General features: G+C 38.9%; 1 long non-coding RNA gene across 1 annotated transcript in view; it reads right to left on the bottom strand.

Moving 5' to 3' along the window:
* Positions 1–355: 355 nt before the first annotated feature.
* LOC116551264 overlaps positions 356–15728 on the bottom strand; it is a 122846-nt gene continuing 107473 nt past the window's right edge. Inside the window, exon 4 of the long non-coding RNA XR_004268810.1 lies at positions 356–703. This is a non-coding gene — a long non-coding RNA (uncharacterized LOC116551264). The remainder of the gene's footprint in view (positions 704–15728) is intronic.

The following is a 15728-nucleotide window of genomic DNA, read 5'->3' as shown; positions in this document are numbered from 1 at the left end:
ATTTTTTTATTTACGTTGCTGCATTGTATCTATATTTTTTAAATTTTCATTTTATTAATAAAAAAACTAAAAATATATATGGGAAGTTAGGTAGCTGTTTCTTGGTCATTTTAAATGGGTAGAAAGAAATCAGAGATCCTGAGCAATTCAAGTTACTACATATATTAGTTGTCATATATTCTCAAGAAATGGCCCTAACTGTAACCCTTGTTATACTGTTGACCAATTGCAAAAAGGTAAAAGGTTTAAAAAAAAAAAAAAAACAGTCATTTTTGCAATATCTATTGATGCCACAAGGTGGTAATAAGTTAGGCTCATTAGAGTAGTTACAGGAATATGACAGACCCAGTAGAAAAATGCCTTTCTCTTTGAAGGAAATATATTGAGGGACATGCAGTTAAAAGCTGATCAGGGTAGAAATAATATTGGAGACTTTTGTTCACACCAGAACCCTGTCAAAGACTTACTTTCTCCCATTTCTCTCTTCTATTTTCACTTAAACCCATCTCATTTTGTTCCCATTACTCCTTTGAAACTGCTCAAGGTCATCATAGACCTGCACGCTGCCAAATCCAGTACTGAGTCTTTCCTTACCCTTTTGTGGCCAATCAGTCTTGACAATGGGCACAGTTGAGCACTTCTTCCACTCCGACACATATTCTTCACTTGGCTTGCAAGACACCATAGTCTCTTGATTTTCCTCCTACAAGAAAGACAACAACTTCATAGAAATGGACCCTTGAAAGATTTTAAAAATGTATCTATTCTCTGAAAGACATTCTTTGTCAATGCCCTCTAATCCAAGATGGCAGAGTGTTCAGTGACCTGAAGATCTGCAGTATTATACATATAAAATTATCTGCACTAAGCTAGACAAATATAAACAAAGCAGGAGGTGGGAAACCTAGCATGAGATGAAACTGGCACTTAAAAGAAGTCTGATGATCAGGCCCCTACCTAGCATCACTTGTTATAAATTCTCTTCCTGCAAAAGGGGATAATTGTTTTAATTGCAAATATTCGTTGGGCTTGCAGCTTGGGGGCCAAAAGCCAATTAGCCATTGCCTCCTCACTGGCAGACCATATGTTCACTGTGCTGGGAGACAAAGGCCAAGATAAAGGTCTTGAAACTGAGGTCTAAGCAAATAAGGAAGGGACCGAAGGTAGCTGCTAAGAAGTACAAATCCCCTGCCCAGATTCTATGTTGAAAGACTCTAACTTCAGATCAACAGATTTGGTGATTAACCCATGGAATTACAGACTCAGAGCTAACTAAATTCTTTTAACAACTGTACTGCCAGCCGGGTGCGGTGGCTCATGCCTGTAATCCTAGCACTTTGGGAGGCCGAGACGGGCAGATCACGAGGTCAAGAGATCGAGACCGTCCTGGCCAACATAGTGAAACCCCGTCTCTGCTAAAATATAAAAATTAGCTGGGAGTGGTGGTGCACGTCTGTAGTCCCAGCTACTCGGGAGGCTGAGACAGGAGAATTGCTTGAACCCGGGAGGCAGAGGTTGCAGTGAGCCGAGATCTTGCCACTGCACTCTAGCCTGGCGCCTGGCAACAGAGCAAAACTGTATCTAAAAAAAAAAAAAAAAAAAAAACTGTACTGCCAAAGAAATTCCAAGGTTAATAAACAAAAGTTAATAATCACTAAACCCCTAAGTCCTATGTAATCCCTTCACTTCCTCTCAGTGATGTCCTGGTAGAATGGTAAAACTGGCTATGGAGAGCATTTGATTCACAGTTGCTGATTCCTGTGGTATAAATACTCCCTTCAGGGCCATTTCAAGCTATTAACATGTGTCACTGAATACAGACTTGGGAAGGGATGTATACAATTGCCTGTCACACTGCTGCCTCCTCTTCACCAGGAAGTGGGCTGTAAAGATGTACATCCACCACAGAGGGCTTCCTTCCTAGTATTCATTATCTATGAAGGATACTAGACTTGGGAGATCTTGCCAGAGGGAAGAAAGAGGTGGCTAAATTCACTGTCCAAAAATTTTCTTTTACTACCCAGTTAAGTTCCTCATCTACAGGACATGATATATACTATTGGGTCAGTCACCACTTAAAGGAGTTTCCCATTCTATCCTCTTCTCTAAAAGAGTTCTAAGTTGATATTAGCCTATTTCCATCTACAATTGCATTTTGAGTGTGTTGGGAGGGATTAGATATATTATTTATCTGTAAGTTCTTAGACCACGAGAATTGTATTAAGACCTAAACATGCTGATATGGTTTGGTTCTGGGTCCAAATCTGCCCAAATCTCATGTCGAATTATAATCCCCAGTGTTGTAGGTGGGGTCTGGTGAGAGGTGATTGGATCAGCAGGTTTCCCCTTTGGTGCTGTTCTTGTGACAGTGAGTGAGTTTTTGTGAGATCTGGTTGCTTAAAAGTAGCACCTTTCCCCCCTACCCCCGCCTCCCACTTCTTCGTGCTCTGGCCACATAAGATGAGCCTGCTTCCCCTTTGCCTTCCCATGATTGTAAGTTCCCTGAGGCCTCCCTAGAAGCAGATGCTGTCATGCTTCCTGTACAGTCTGCAGAACCATGAGCCAGTTAAACCTCTTTATAAATTACCCAGTCTCAGGCATTTCTTTATAGCAGTGTAAGAACGAACTAATACACATGCATAACCCAGATATTGTAGATTTAGAATTAGATGCAATAATTGTACCAAATGCTGAATTGTCTCTCTTGGGGGAAGGCATGGGTACACATGAAAGTACATCATTATATAGCAATTTAAGACATGTTTGGAAGTTTATATACATGAAGAAAGATGCATAGTGATGTTAAGTTAATCAAAGGGTAGGTCCCAAATGATTTTCTTAAATCATTACCCCTCTTTTGCTAACAATATTGTATTTGAATTTCTTTTGGGTTCCCATTTCTCTGCAACTCTTGCATCCATGTGGTTCAGGTACAATTTCATCTCTTGTTCCAGGGATAAAGCATTTGACTTAGGCCTGACCAATCAGACTACTAATTTCCCCTAGGGAATGATTTGATTTGGGATGGAAATGTGACCCCAGTTGGTCCAGTAAGAATAGCATCTAGGATTCTGCTGGAGTTACCAAGAGACATGTTCCCTTTTCTCATATGTTTAAGTCTTGGATGATACAAGCCCGGAGATCCAAGAAGCCACGACTTGAGGCCTTAAAATGATGCCCCACAATGGACAGCATGGTTGAAAAAGATAACTTGATTTACTGTAGCCCTTGAATCAAACCAAATCTGAAGAAATTAGGTTGTAGAGACCAATACATTCTTCAGCCTGTTTGAATTGGAATTTCTCTTACAACTGTTTTAAGCACTTCTCTGATGTACTTCAAATTGAAGAGAAAAAATTTACACTAGATTATAGAAGTTGCATATTTAATATGCATGGTTCATCTGATTCCCTTAACCACTTCTACCTCTTTAGTTAAATGGAATGCTACCTTTTCAAAAAGAAATCAAATAACATTTAGGAAAGCTAGAATACTGATTATTTTATTCCCTATCTGATACCTTTCAGAAACTCCAGAAAATTAATGCGTAAAGAAAATGCTGGCATATTTTATGTTTACCAGATAAAATTGAAAAATTGAGATTTCCACAATAGCTGCTTTCTGTGACATTGCCCCAACTGTGTCATCTTATGATAAAAAATTCTACTGCCATTGAGATCTTGTCTTTGCTGTGTTTTGTTCAATTTTATTGACCCACAGACCTGTCATATTTTTTGTCTCTACAGAAATCAGATGATAATAGCTCATATAATTAAATAATTTATATTATCATAATAAGGGAAGGACATACTCTACTAAAATATCCTTTTTTGCCATGAGATACAGAAATATTTTAGAACAAGCTGACCTTTTCATGTCCTTCAAATAAAAGTTGTACTGGAAACTACTACTTTGCCAAATTATTCCAACAATGCTAGTTAAATTTCTTTTCTTTTCTTTTTTCTTTTCTCTTTTCTTTTTATAGAGACGAAGTTCCACCATGTTGGCCAGGCTAGCCTTGAACTCCTGACCTCAGGTGGTCCACCAGCCTCGGCCTCCCAAAGTGCTGGGATTATAGGCGTGAGCCACTGCACCTGGCCTAGATTTCTTTTCAAGTCATAAGTGAAACTGAATATTTCTTGAAAGAGCATGGGACTTTGAACATGGCAAAGCTTTGCCTACATTAAAGATGATTAAGTATCATCTGATATAGGTAAATTGCAATCCAGACATAAATTAATCTGTCACCCAGGCTGGAGTGTAGTGGCATGATCTTGTCTCATTGCAAACTCCGCCTCCTGAGTTCAAGGGATTCTGATGCCCCAGCCTCCTAAGTAGCTGGGATTGTAAGCGTAAGCCACCATGCCCAGCTAATTTTATTCTATTTTTAGCAGAGACAGAGTTTCACTGTGCTGGCCATGCTGGTCTCGAACTCCCGACCTCAGATGATTCACCCGCCTTGCCCTCCCAGAGTTCTGGGATTACAGTCTGAGCCACCATGCCTGTCCCTAAAAATCTATAAAATAAAATAATGTGTTTGCTCTTCCATTGAAAAAAGATGCCACATTTTCTTTTTCTCATTTCTTAAATAATATGGTGCTTTATGTTTAAAACATATTTCATTTTCTCATTCTTATATTCATAAGGAATGCTTTCTCTCCACTACATGAGGGTCAGATAACTTCCAATGTTAAATCTTAAAATACCAGAACTCAGTTAGTAGTCTCATGAAGACTAGAGTTTGAACAGGAAGAAAGCAAAGAATTTGTACAACACAAGAAGAAAAGAAATTAGGCACCAAATTTGTATCTGAAGAAAAATATTTAGACACTTAGTAGGTTACAGACATTCAAAGGACAATTGCTCTTAATTCGCTGGGCTGGGGCTAGACCAGCACAGTCAGAGTTCAGAGGGTACTTCTCGGAGAATAATAAAATTAAATAAAATGCTGCATCTAGTCCTCTGGCTTCACATTCTTTTTCCCTTAAGACAGAAGCCTATTTACTGTGCCTGTTTTATAAAATTTGCAAAAGAAGATTACTTTACTCACTGAGCTGAAGCCATTGTCTCTTTCTACTATGCATTGTCCTTGCAGGCACTTTGGGGACTTGCCTAAGGGGAACTGTGTTGGGTTACATTTAGTTTGGGTTTGGTGGCCTGTATTTATGTGGTTTCTAGGTACTTTTCTTACATAGTTTTTAATGCTGGCTATTCCAGTGTAGGAATGTCTTCCAGAAATCTTCTGACAACACATTGTGCAGAACCACCGAACATCTTAACACAAAGACCTCAATTACAAATTGGTTACAATGACTGCCATCAGATCAAAAGATCTTGAAAGGTCAATCCTACTTTATAGAGGCTTCCCAAATTTAGCAGCAGTATTAAAATTGTACATCAACCTTATCAAGAAGGAGTTGTGAAGCTGAAACTTTTCTAAACTTTCAATTAAGAACCGAGTTTGTGTCAACTAAGCTAAGGAGAAGACTGAATCATCTTTCTCTTCCCTGGATAAAAAAAAAATTATATTCTGAAATTATTTTCTTTTTTTACTTAATTTATGTTTCATTTTTTGTTATAGAGACGGGGTTTCACCATGTTGCCCAGGCTGGTTTCGAACTCCTGACCTCAAGTAATCCACCCGCCTCGGCCTCCCAAAGTGCTGGGATTACAGGCGTGAGCCAACACACCTGGCCCTGAAATTATTTTCATATGAAGAGACAATTAGTGAGTATGAGCATAAAAAGTGTAAGGAAAAAGTTTTTGTAGTGACATATCAGAAAGTTCATTATTTAAAAGCATTTTGTTAAATTTCTGGACATTATGATCTTTGTGGTATTTTTTAGCCCTTTGAGATTTATAATTTGTTGTGCTTTTCACAATATTTCTGAGTGAATGCTCACTTTCTTGCCAAATATTTGTGCATAATTTTGTAATCTTTCTTAAAGAAGTACTGCCCCTCCCAGATTGTATAAACTTGAAGACATACAAAATCTGGATCCACACATTCCTTCGAAATAAGTATCAACACAATTATGTCTATATAAATTCCAAGTAAAAAATTTGTGTCTGTCATCCCAGAGTTTCCAAATACGTAGATGATTTGCTGAATTAAAAAAAAAAAAAAACTCATCAAAATGTTTAGCATCAGATGGCCATAATCAATGGATGACATTCCAGGAACAAACACATTAGAATCTGATTTACAGCCTCTTCCAATTCTCCATGTAGTGAAACGTCATTTGTTTGAGGGTTCAGTCCTACTAAAAATTAAAGAAAGTTTTAAATTACTTTCTTTATCACAGAAAATCATTTCTGGCTCCTTGCCTCCTTATCATATAGTTCTTCTCATCTAAACACAACTTCTTCTTTTACATTTTTATTCAACATCTTTTAGCTAAGCATAAAAACAGTCACTATCAATTTCTCACCAGTTCCTGAATATTTCTAAGTTGAAATTATTTTAGAGTAGTTATTCATGGGGCTTACAAGCTGAAATGAAAAAGCACTGAAAATCAATTTCATTATAAGCTTTGAAGTAAAGGGATGTTGCATCAAAAAACTTCACTGGTTGGTAGGTGGTATTTACTTATTTTATTCGGGAATGCTACAGCACAGCAGCTTTTAAACCACTGAAAAACCCAGCTGGTGATTTTCTGAACACATTCCCTATACATAATTAGGGAAGTCTCAGCTTGACTGGGTGTTTGCACAGAATTCACTGGAAAGAATACATCTGTATTATTTCATGGCGGTGACTTCATTTATAACATTATGCACTTTCCTTCTCATAGTGGCTGCTTCAGTTAACGATCCTGTTCCATAGCAGGTTGGATATTTTCCCTGGTGGATATCAAAATAGTGAGACTAACAAATGATTCTCAAAACCCTGAGGACAGTTCAAAAATCAAAGTTTGTTGTATTTAATGGGCCAAAAACAAGGTTTTAAAGTCATGCATACACAAGCAATGTGATGTGGAGAACCGCAAATGACACTCTGAGATTTTAATACCCTAAAGTGTTAGTGGCATCCAACTTCTATGGGAGACCAGAGCTCCTCCCTATCCCTATTCACTCCAACTAGTGAGAGTCGAGGACAAAATGGAGTCCCAAGTACAGCAGATTTGGGTCTTTGTACTAGAGAAGGACATTTTAAAGGAAATTGCAAAGATATAGCTAATAGAATTCTAATAAGACCATCGGCCTCTTTCTTCCTAAGCTACTGGACTGGCTTTCTTTGTTCTCTTTCCCTGAGTGTATCTATATGTCAAGGCAGAGCCTGGGGATATTTCCTGTACGGGAACCCTCCCTACTCCAACTTAAACAGCATAATGTTGAATTGGACCGAGCGTAGAAAGTTAGCACCAAGACAAAAGTATGCCAGATTGCAGGGTGATTTATTATGCCGGCGACCACAGAGGACTCACGTCTCTCCAACCTGTGGTGTCAAAAGGAGGGTGCCACGACTTTTTATACCCGAAAAATCACCTTGGGTGTGGGGGTGAGGAGCGGGGATGGGGATGAAAAGGTTTCGGATATTCCAAGGGCTTGGGGATTCTGTGATTCACCTCCTGGGCGGAGACAAGGGCGGGGGTCTCCGGACATTCCAAGGTCCAGGGGATTATGAAATTTACCTCCTGGGTGGAGACAAGGGCGGGGGTCTCCGGACATTCCAAGGGCCAGGGGACTTTTGTCATCCTGTTTGTTACTTCAGTGGTTTACAGACGTCAAGATAAGCATTTGTTTACACACAGATCTTAGTTATCCTGGGCTGCTTATTTTAGTTATTACTAAATAACTAAAGCAAAGGCTAGCAATTCTGGCACAATATCACAATAGTTCTTTGGAATACTGTGATATCTGAGAGCAAACAGAAGGCTGTTTGCCAGCAGAATTCTTATTGGGAATGCCTTAAATTTGGAAAGTTTAGTGGACAGCTGGGTGATGCAAGGGAAAGAAGACATGAAAGCTCTTCTCCAGTTCTTACAGAGAAGGCTTTCTTTTTCTCTACCTAGCTTCAGAGGTGAAATTCCAGGATGCCAGGGAGAGTGATGCAAGTTTCCTGAATAAAGCCAACGAGCAAGCCTCCAACTTGTCTCTGGTGTAATTTGAAGGAGGTTTCCTGATCTTGTGTTGAATGACAGCACCAAGCAGAAAACCAGATAGAAGTTCTGACCAAAGTCCAGGCATCAGGCTTGAATAATACAATGCCTGTAGGATCAGGCAGGTAACATGACTGAGCCAGGCAGGCCAAGTCTAAGGAAAACAATGGCATGAGTGCTATGGTAAAGGATCAGAGTCGTGTGCCTTTAGGGTCAGAGAGGAGCAAGCGGTAGGGCTGTGGCCGACTAGAGTGCCTACCCTGTCCAAACTGGGCAGCTGCTCCTCTACTCTGGCTCATTGCTACCAAAAATCCCAATTTTTCAAGGGAAATTGGGGATATGGGTTTTTAATGTGAAATCTCCTGATTTTTAAAGTTCTGCCAATTAAAACTTTTTTAAAAACATGATGCTGGCCAACACCATCCAGGCTATGCAAAATATCTGCAAACTGGATGTGGTTTATGGGTGATCAATTTATAGTTTCTGTGTGGTGTGTCCCCTATGTTACATGATCTTCATGTCTTTGTGACTGTGTGGCAGTAGATAGTTGTTTAAAGATTCAAGAGATCTGGAGTTCCTATCTCTTTATATCAGATGGTGGAATTAACACTACCTACTTAATAAATAATAAATTCTAAACACAAAAAGCGATGATTAAATTTCAAAGTAACATGACTATTATATTGCATTTAATTGGAATTGAAGATGATAATTTTGCTTTCACCTTAATTTTAAAAGTTGGATAGAAAAAAACCAATGGGATATCGGATAAGCTACAAACCATAGAAAACTCAGGAAGATTGCAGTGCTATAAAGCACATGTTGACAATAACTAATGCAGATGACATCCTGAGGATAAGTTTTTGTATAGGATAAATTACTCAATTCTATGGCTTTTAGTTTCAGGCCTCCATGTGCAAGCCCTGACCCAGAAAGTCTAAAGTCCTGCCTGCCTCGGCTGATCATCCCCCACTTCACCTGTGTTTGCCATTATCCCTGATAGCCCAGTGGAGCTTCCCCCGACATTAAGCTTCTCAACCCACCCTGCCATCTTAACTGATCTTATCTTATGATAATGTGAATACTCCTTACCTCACCCTGCCATCTTAACTGTTCTTATCTTATGATAATGTGAATACTCCTCACCCCACCCTGCCATCTTAACTGTTCTTGCTCTGTGAACATCCCTTGGCCCCATCCTACATCTTAACTGCTCTTATGCCTTACCCAACCCACCATTATAACTGAACTTATGGTAATGTATACTTCTTGCCCCTACCCCCACCACTTACTCTAACTTTCCACTGCCCACCCCAAACCTGTTAAACCAATGCCTATCCCACCACCCTTAGCTGATGCCCTTTTCGGCCTCAGCCCACCTGCATCCAGATGAATAAACAGCCATGTTGCTCACACAAAGCCCGTTTAGGGGGTCTCTTCATTCAAAGCACGTGTTTTGACATTTATAATAAGTAATTTTAGCACACAAAAAAAGAAATAAATTATATTAGATGTGAACAAAAGTAAAAATAGGAAGTCCAGTCTACAGAAAATCTGAGAGTACACCATTAATATAAGAGCTATCTCAACATGATTAAAATTAAGGGAAAATAAAAAAATACTATAGCACATTTACCTTATTTTACCAATACAATAAGATAAGTGCATTTATGAGGAAAATAATCATGAATTAATTTAAAGGAAATAAGCCACAGGCTCTCTGCAGATAATGTAAAAACTATTCACTGGGAGCTAAAAAAAAAAAAAGTGTGGCAAGAATGAAAAAGACAAGGATTCTTCATGGTTTTGTTTTTTTTTCTGTTTTTGAGATGGAATCTCTCTCTGTCATAGGATATAGTGCAGTGGTGTGATCTCGGCTCACTGCAACATCTGCCTCCTGGGTTCAAGCAATTCTCCTGCCTCAGCCTTCCAAGTAGCTGGGACTACAGGCATGTGCCACCATAACTGGCTAATTTTTGTATTTTTAGTAGAGATAGGATTTCACCATGTTGGCCAGGATGGCCTCAACCTCTTGGCCTTGTGATCTACTTGCCTTGACCTCCCAAAGTGCTAGGATTACAGGTGTGAGCCGCAGCACCCAGACTCTGCATGGTTAATTGAAATGTCCTTAAAAAAATGCAACATCTGCCCAGCACAGTGGGTCAAGCCTGAAATCCCAACACTACTGGGAGGCTGAGATGGGCGGATCACCTGAGGTCAGGAGTTCGAGATCAGCTTGGCCAACATGGTGAAGGCCTGTCTCTACTTAAAATACAAAAATTAGCCGGGTGTGGTGGCATGTGCCTGTAGTCTCAGCTACTCGGGAGGCTGAGACAGGAAAATTTGTTGAACCCAGGAGGTGGAGGTTGCAGTGACTCAAGATCGTGCTATTGCACTCCAATCTGGGCGACAAGAGAGAAACTGTCTCAAAAATAAATAAATAAAGCAACATTAAAGGAATAGAGCTTCTCTCTAAAAATGTGGGAGGCTGAGTGGGGAGGATTGCTTGAGCCCAAAAGTTCAAGGCTGCAGTTACTATAGTTAAGTTATGGTATTACTCTTCAGAATCTTTAACTTGTTGCTATTAGCCACTGTCAGCCTGAGGGTAGACACCCTGCTAATTATCTTTCTATACCTATTACCTATGAGAGTAGCTGGCATATAATAGGCATTCAATAAGTGTTTTATTTTTATTTTTTAAAAATGAAAGAATAAGGAACTGATGGCCTAATGATTAAAGAAGTGTCAAAGTAGGCACTTTCTTCAGTAGGTAGTATAACCTAGTAATCAAGTGTATGAACATTGGGCTTAGTCCACCTGTGTTCAGATCTTGGCTTTGTCCCTAACTAGCTGGACAAGTTATTCAACCTCTCTAATGCTTAGGTTCCCACCCTTGAAATGAGAACGATGACAATAACATCACCTACTTCAAAGGTTTTTGTGAAGCTCAAAAAACAATGGAACTAAAGCACATTAGCACAGGGCCTAGTAGACAATAAACACTAATGAACATTAGTTGTTACTGTCCATAAAATAATCCCAGTATTAACACCAAGAATTGCAGGCCAGTAATCTTTCTCCCATATAGAGTGAATTTGTTGAATGTAGAATAATAGTAATCACTAGTAACTAAGATAAGTAGAGCAAATACAAGAGGACAATCCTCACACAATGACTGGAGTTATGCATAAATACAATTTTTTATTAAATACTTAGTAAATACCAGCTGCTTTATACAGTAGTTAACTCTCCTAACAACCCTTGGATTTAGGTACTATTATTCTGCCTATTTTACTCCTTAAGAATGCGGGAGGGGGGGCGTGTGGGGGGTGGGAGGAGGCAGTTGGGGAAGAGGTAAACTAACTTGCCTAAAGCCAAACAATTTGAAGCTGGAAGAGCCAAACTTTGAGCTGAGGTGTTGCCTTCAGAGCTGTTGCTTGGATGTCCACATGAGTTGGTCTTTTGGGGGAGATAATAAAAGGTAAAATTTAAAGCATGATCAAGGACCTAAATATTGATACTTTATAAAGTACTTACTATAGATTCTCAGGCGGTACATACATTATGAGACGGTAAACACCAAAAATTGCAGGGAAAAAAGGTCTCCAGTGCCAATAGAAATTATTTCTAATGGATATCTAACTTGTATTGAGACAGTTTTATAAATAAAAAAGTATGTATAGATTAACTTTTGAATGCCTCAGTGATTCTGGAGAGAAGCTTAAAATGATCAAGCACCTTCTGGAAAAATAAAAACTGTTGAAGAGAAAACTGGTGACTTGCTGCCTCTGAAAACGCCCGAGTAAGTAGAAGACAGGAGATGAAGGACATATATATATATATAATCACTGTACATAATTTTTACTTCTAATTTTTTGTTTCCACGTATTATTTACAAAACAAATGACTAAAAAATGAAATGACAAGGGCTAAGTATATTAGTTCATTCACACAGTGTTATAAAGAATAACCTGGGGCCGGGTGCGGTGGCTCACGCCTATAATCCCAGCACTTTGGGAGGCCGAGGCGGGTGGATCACAAGGTCAAGAGATCAAGACCATCCTGGTCAACACGGTGAAACCCCGTCTCTACTAAAACTACAAAAAATTAGCTGGGCATGGTGGCGCGTGCCTGTAATCCCAGCTACTCAGGAGGCTGAGGCAGGAGAATTGCCTGAACCCAGGAGGCGGAGGTTGCGGTGAGCCAAGATCGCGCCATTGCACTCCAGCCTGGGTAACAAGAGCGAAACTCCATCTCAAAAAAAAAAAAAAAAAAAAAAAAAGAATAACCTGGGACTGGGTAATTTATAAAGAGATTTAACTGACTCAGTTCCACAGGCTGTATAGGAGGCATGGCTGGGGAAGCCTCAGGAAACTTACAATTATGGCAGAGGGCAAAGGGGAGGCAAACACGTCTTCACATGGTGGCAGGAGAGGGAGAAAGAGTGAAGGAGAAAGTATTATATGCTTTTAAATAACAGATCTCATGAGAACTCACTCACTATTATGAGAATAGCAAGGGGGATATCTGCCAATATGATCCAATCACCTCCCACCAGGTTCCTCACCCAATATTGGGAATTACAATTAAACATGAACTTTGCTTGGGGATACAGAGCCAAATCATATCACTAAGTGTCTAGTTTGATGCTATAAAAAGCTAAAGTCTTAAATCATCCCTGGGTATTTACTAGATTAGATAGATGTTGGCTTCAAACAATATGCAATTATATTTTCTCTTAAATTTGAATGTGGTTAATTACCTGATGTTAACTCTTGATTTCACATCATATTACCACCTGGCTTAATAACTTTTCTTCTACACAACTTAAGTCTTTTAGTATTAAGGTTTAATTAACACTTTTAAAGTCTAGTCTCAATTTTATATATTTCCTTGCTTGCCTGGTATAATAGTAAGGAATACTCTAGTAGGCTGAATAATAGTCCTTCCAAAGTTGTCTGTGTCTAAACCCCAGAAACTGTGAATATGCGACCTTACATGCCAAAGGGATTTTGCAGTTGTGATTAAAGTGGGGATCTTGAGATGGATCTCCTGGATTAACTAGGTGGACCTGATATAATCACAAGGCTCCTTATGATAGAATGGAGGGATAGTCAGAGAAGGAGATGCAAGAACAGAAGCAGATGGAAGAGTGATGTGGTTCCAAAGCCAAGGAATACAAGCAACTTCTAGAAGCTGGAATAGGCAAGGAGTATGTTCTCATCTAGAGCCTCCAGAAGGAATGCAGTCTTGCCAACACCTTGATTTTAGCCCTGTGAGACCCATTTCAGACTTCTGACCACCAGAACCATACTAAATTTGCGTTGTTTTGTGTCTCTAAGTTTGTGATTTTTTACAGTAGTGACAGGAAACTAATAAAAATGCTGTGCTTTCAGTTTTTGAATATTGTAAATAAAAGAACAGATGCATAGATAGTAGCAAAACCTACAGATAATGCAACACAATAAATAGAGGTTTTACTATAAGCAAGAGGTTTATCCACAAAATCCAATGCTGTTGTAACAAGAGGAGAAAATAAACAAAACTAGTTATATCAGTAAGCAAATCTGTAAACATTAAATAGTTATCTTGGAAGTAGAAACTTGTTTTTAAATTGGATTAAACAAATATTTACTGACCTGGGCTGGGGTGTCAATCAAAGTCTGAGTCCCTGGTGAGTTGATCCAGGGCCATAAGGTAAGCAGACAGCAAGAGCAGGATAGAAATTCATGGGGCTGCCATGAGGCCACGAAGGATGAGAGAGTGTTTCTGGAAGCAGAGTGCGGAGAAAAGCCCTCATGCAATGGAGTACACAGTGAAAGGAAGCTGTGGGTGAGGAGGAAGCCTGCACTTGCACCTGCATCTGCATCAGTGGGAAACGACGAAGTCATTAAGACTTTCCCAAACAACTAGAATGGCCATGATGATTTGCCTGATTTGTGACTTTATCCTTTAGCTGCAATTCAATCATCTACAGAAGGCAAGTAGACTTTTCTCAATCAGGTCCACAATATAAGAATAACTGATCCTCACTATGGCCATAATGTCAATACAACGATCAGCACAGTTCCATGTGGAATCAGAAAACTTTTTCAATCACACAGCTTTATGAAGAATAAAATAATACTAATAGCATATTTCACTGTGTCCTTCCTTCCCTCCTCCCCTCCACTGTCAGGTTCTTGAGCCCAATAGATGGGTTGTGAAACATTTATAAGAAACTATTCGACACATTTACTTTGAGTTTTTGTGAATATAAGTAATAAAAGTTCCAAATATTGTGTTCACTTTAGAGCAATTTACTAGCAATTACATAAACATATCTTCTCTTAGAAACTAAAAATGGAAAGGAGTGTTGCTGAGCAGAACTACAATTCATTGGTAAAACAGAATTAACATTTTTAAAGTATAAACACAAAGAGTGACATTTCATATAGACTGACTAATGTAATCATTTTGATTTCACTTTCTTGACTTTTAAAACAAATTTACCTAACTTCTAAAACAAAATTGAAAAAGTTAGTGGTCTTAACTCACTTAAAGCAGGTTAAATACATTATAATTAAATGGGATAAATCTATACTTTCAAAGATAATTCAGAGATATACTTGTGTACACTATAGTATGGTTAAAACTAACTTGTACTTATTGTGCTCAAATTAATTACCCTATTATCTTCATTTTACAATTCTCTGCACTTAGTTAAACACATGGTTCACAATATATTAAAGGATGATACCCGAAAATAAGAATTAGATAAGCTTACAATATGATTATTAAATCAAATTAACTTGACTCTAGATTAAAGATAATAGGAGAAACACTATTCTTACAAAGAGATGATGAGTGAAGAATGTTAAGTACTTAATACATTTTCATTTGTCACTTAGAGAATATTTGTACCATATAAGTAACGCTGAGATTAAGCCTTGACCTTGGATCGAGATTTTTTTTTTTACAAAATTTTTGCTCCCTTTGACTTAAGAATAGAAAGATGTTTGTATACCATTTTACAGACAAGCACGGGCACAGGGGAGGTTTCTTGACTCCTGCTCCACGACCAGACTCCTGCTCCATGAATGAACTTCCCTGGACACGGCAATGGTACAGGTAGAAGCACTCAGTCTAAACTGAGCTATTTATGTTACCATGAATCTGAGAATGGGCAGGTGACTCAAGGTAAGCCTATGGAAACCTGTTCCAGTAGCTGAAGTGTCCTTCCTTCATGATGGCAAAACTGAGAGGAAGTAAACTTAGGGCCAGTGTTTGCTTCCTTGATGACCCGAAAACTGTCCTCATCAAGATCACCAATAACTTCAGGTTGCCAAAGCTCATCGTCACTTTGACCTGTTACTTGACTTCTCACTAGCATTCAAAGCAGTTGGCCACTTTGTCTTCCAGTTGGCCACTGTGTCCTCTTTGAAACTCTTCTCTTGGTTTCTGTGACACCACACTCTCTTGGGTTGCTCCTAATTCACTGGCCAGTTTTTCTTAGGCTTCTGGCTAGCTTTTATTTTCAGCTGCTCTAAATGTTGGAGTACTGTAAGGTTATTTCCTGGACATCATTCCCTTTTCTATTTACACTCTTGCCCTAGAGATTCCTATCTAGATCCTAGGATTTTTAAA

This window comes from Sapajus apella, unplaced genomic scaffold (assembly GCF_009761245.1).
Source record: "Sapajus apella isolate SASKATOON/1434 unplaced genomic scaffold, GSC_monkey_1.0 scaffold9, whole genome shotgun sequence".
Classification (NCBI taxonomy): Eukaryota; Metazoa; Chordata; class Mammalia; order Primates; family Cebidae; genus Sapajus; species Sapajus apella.
This window is presented reverse-complemented; position numbering and strand designations above follow the sequence as displayed.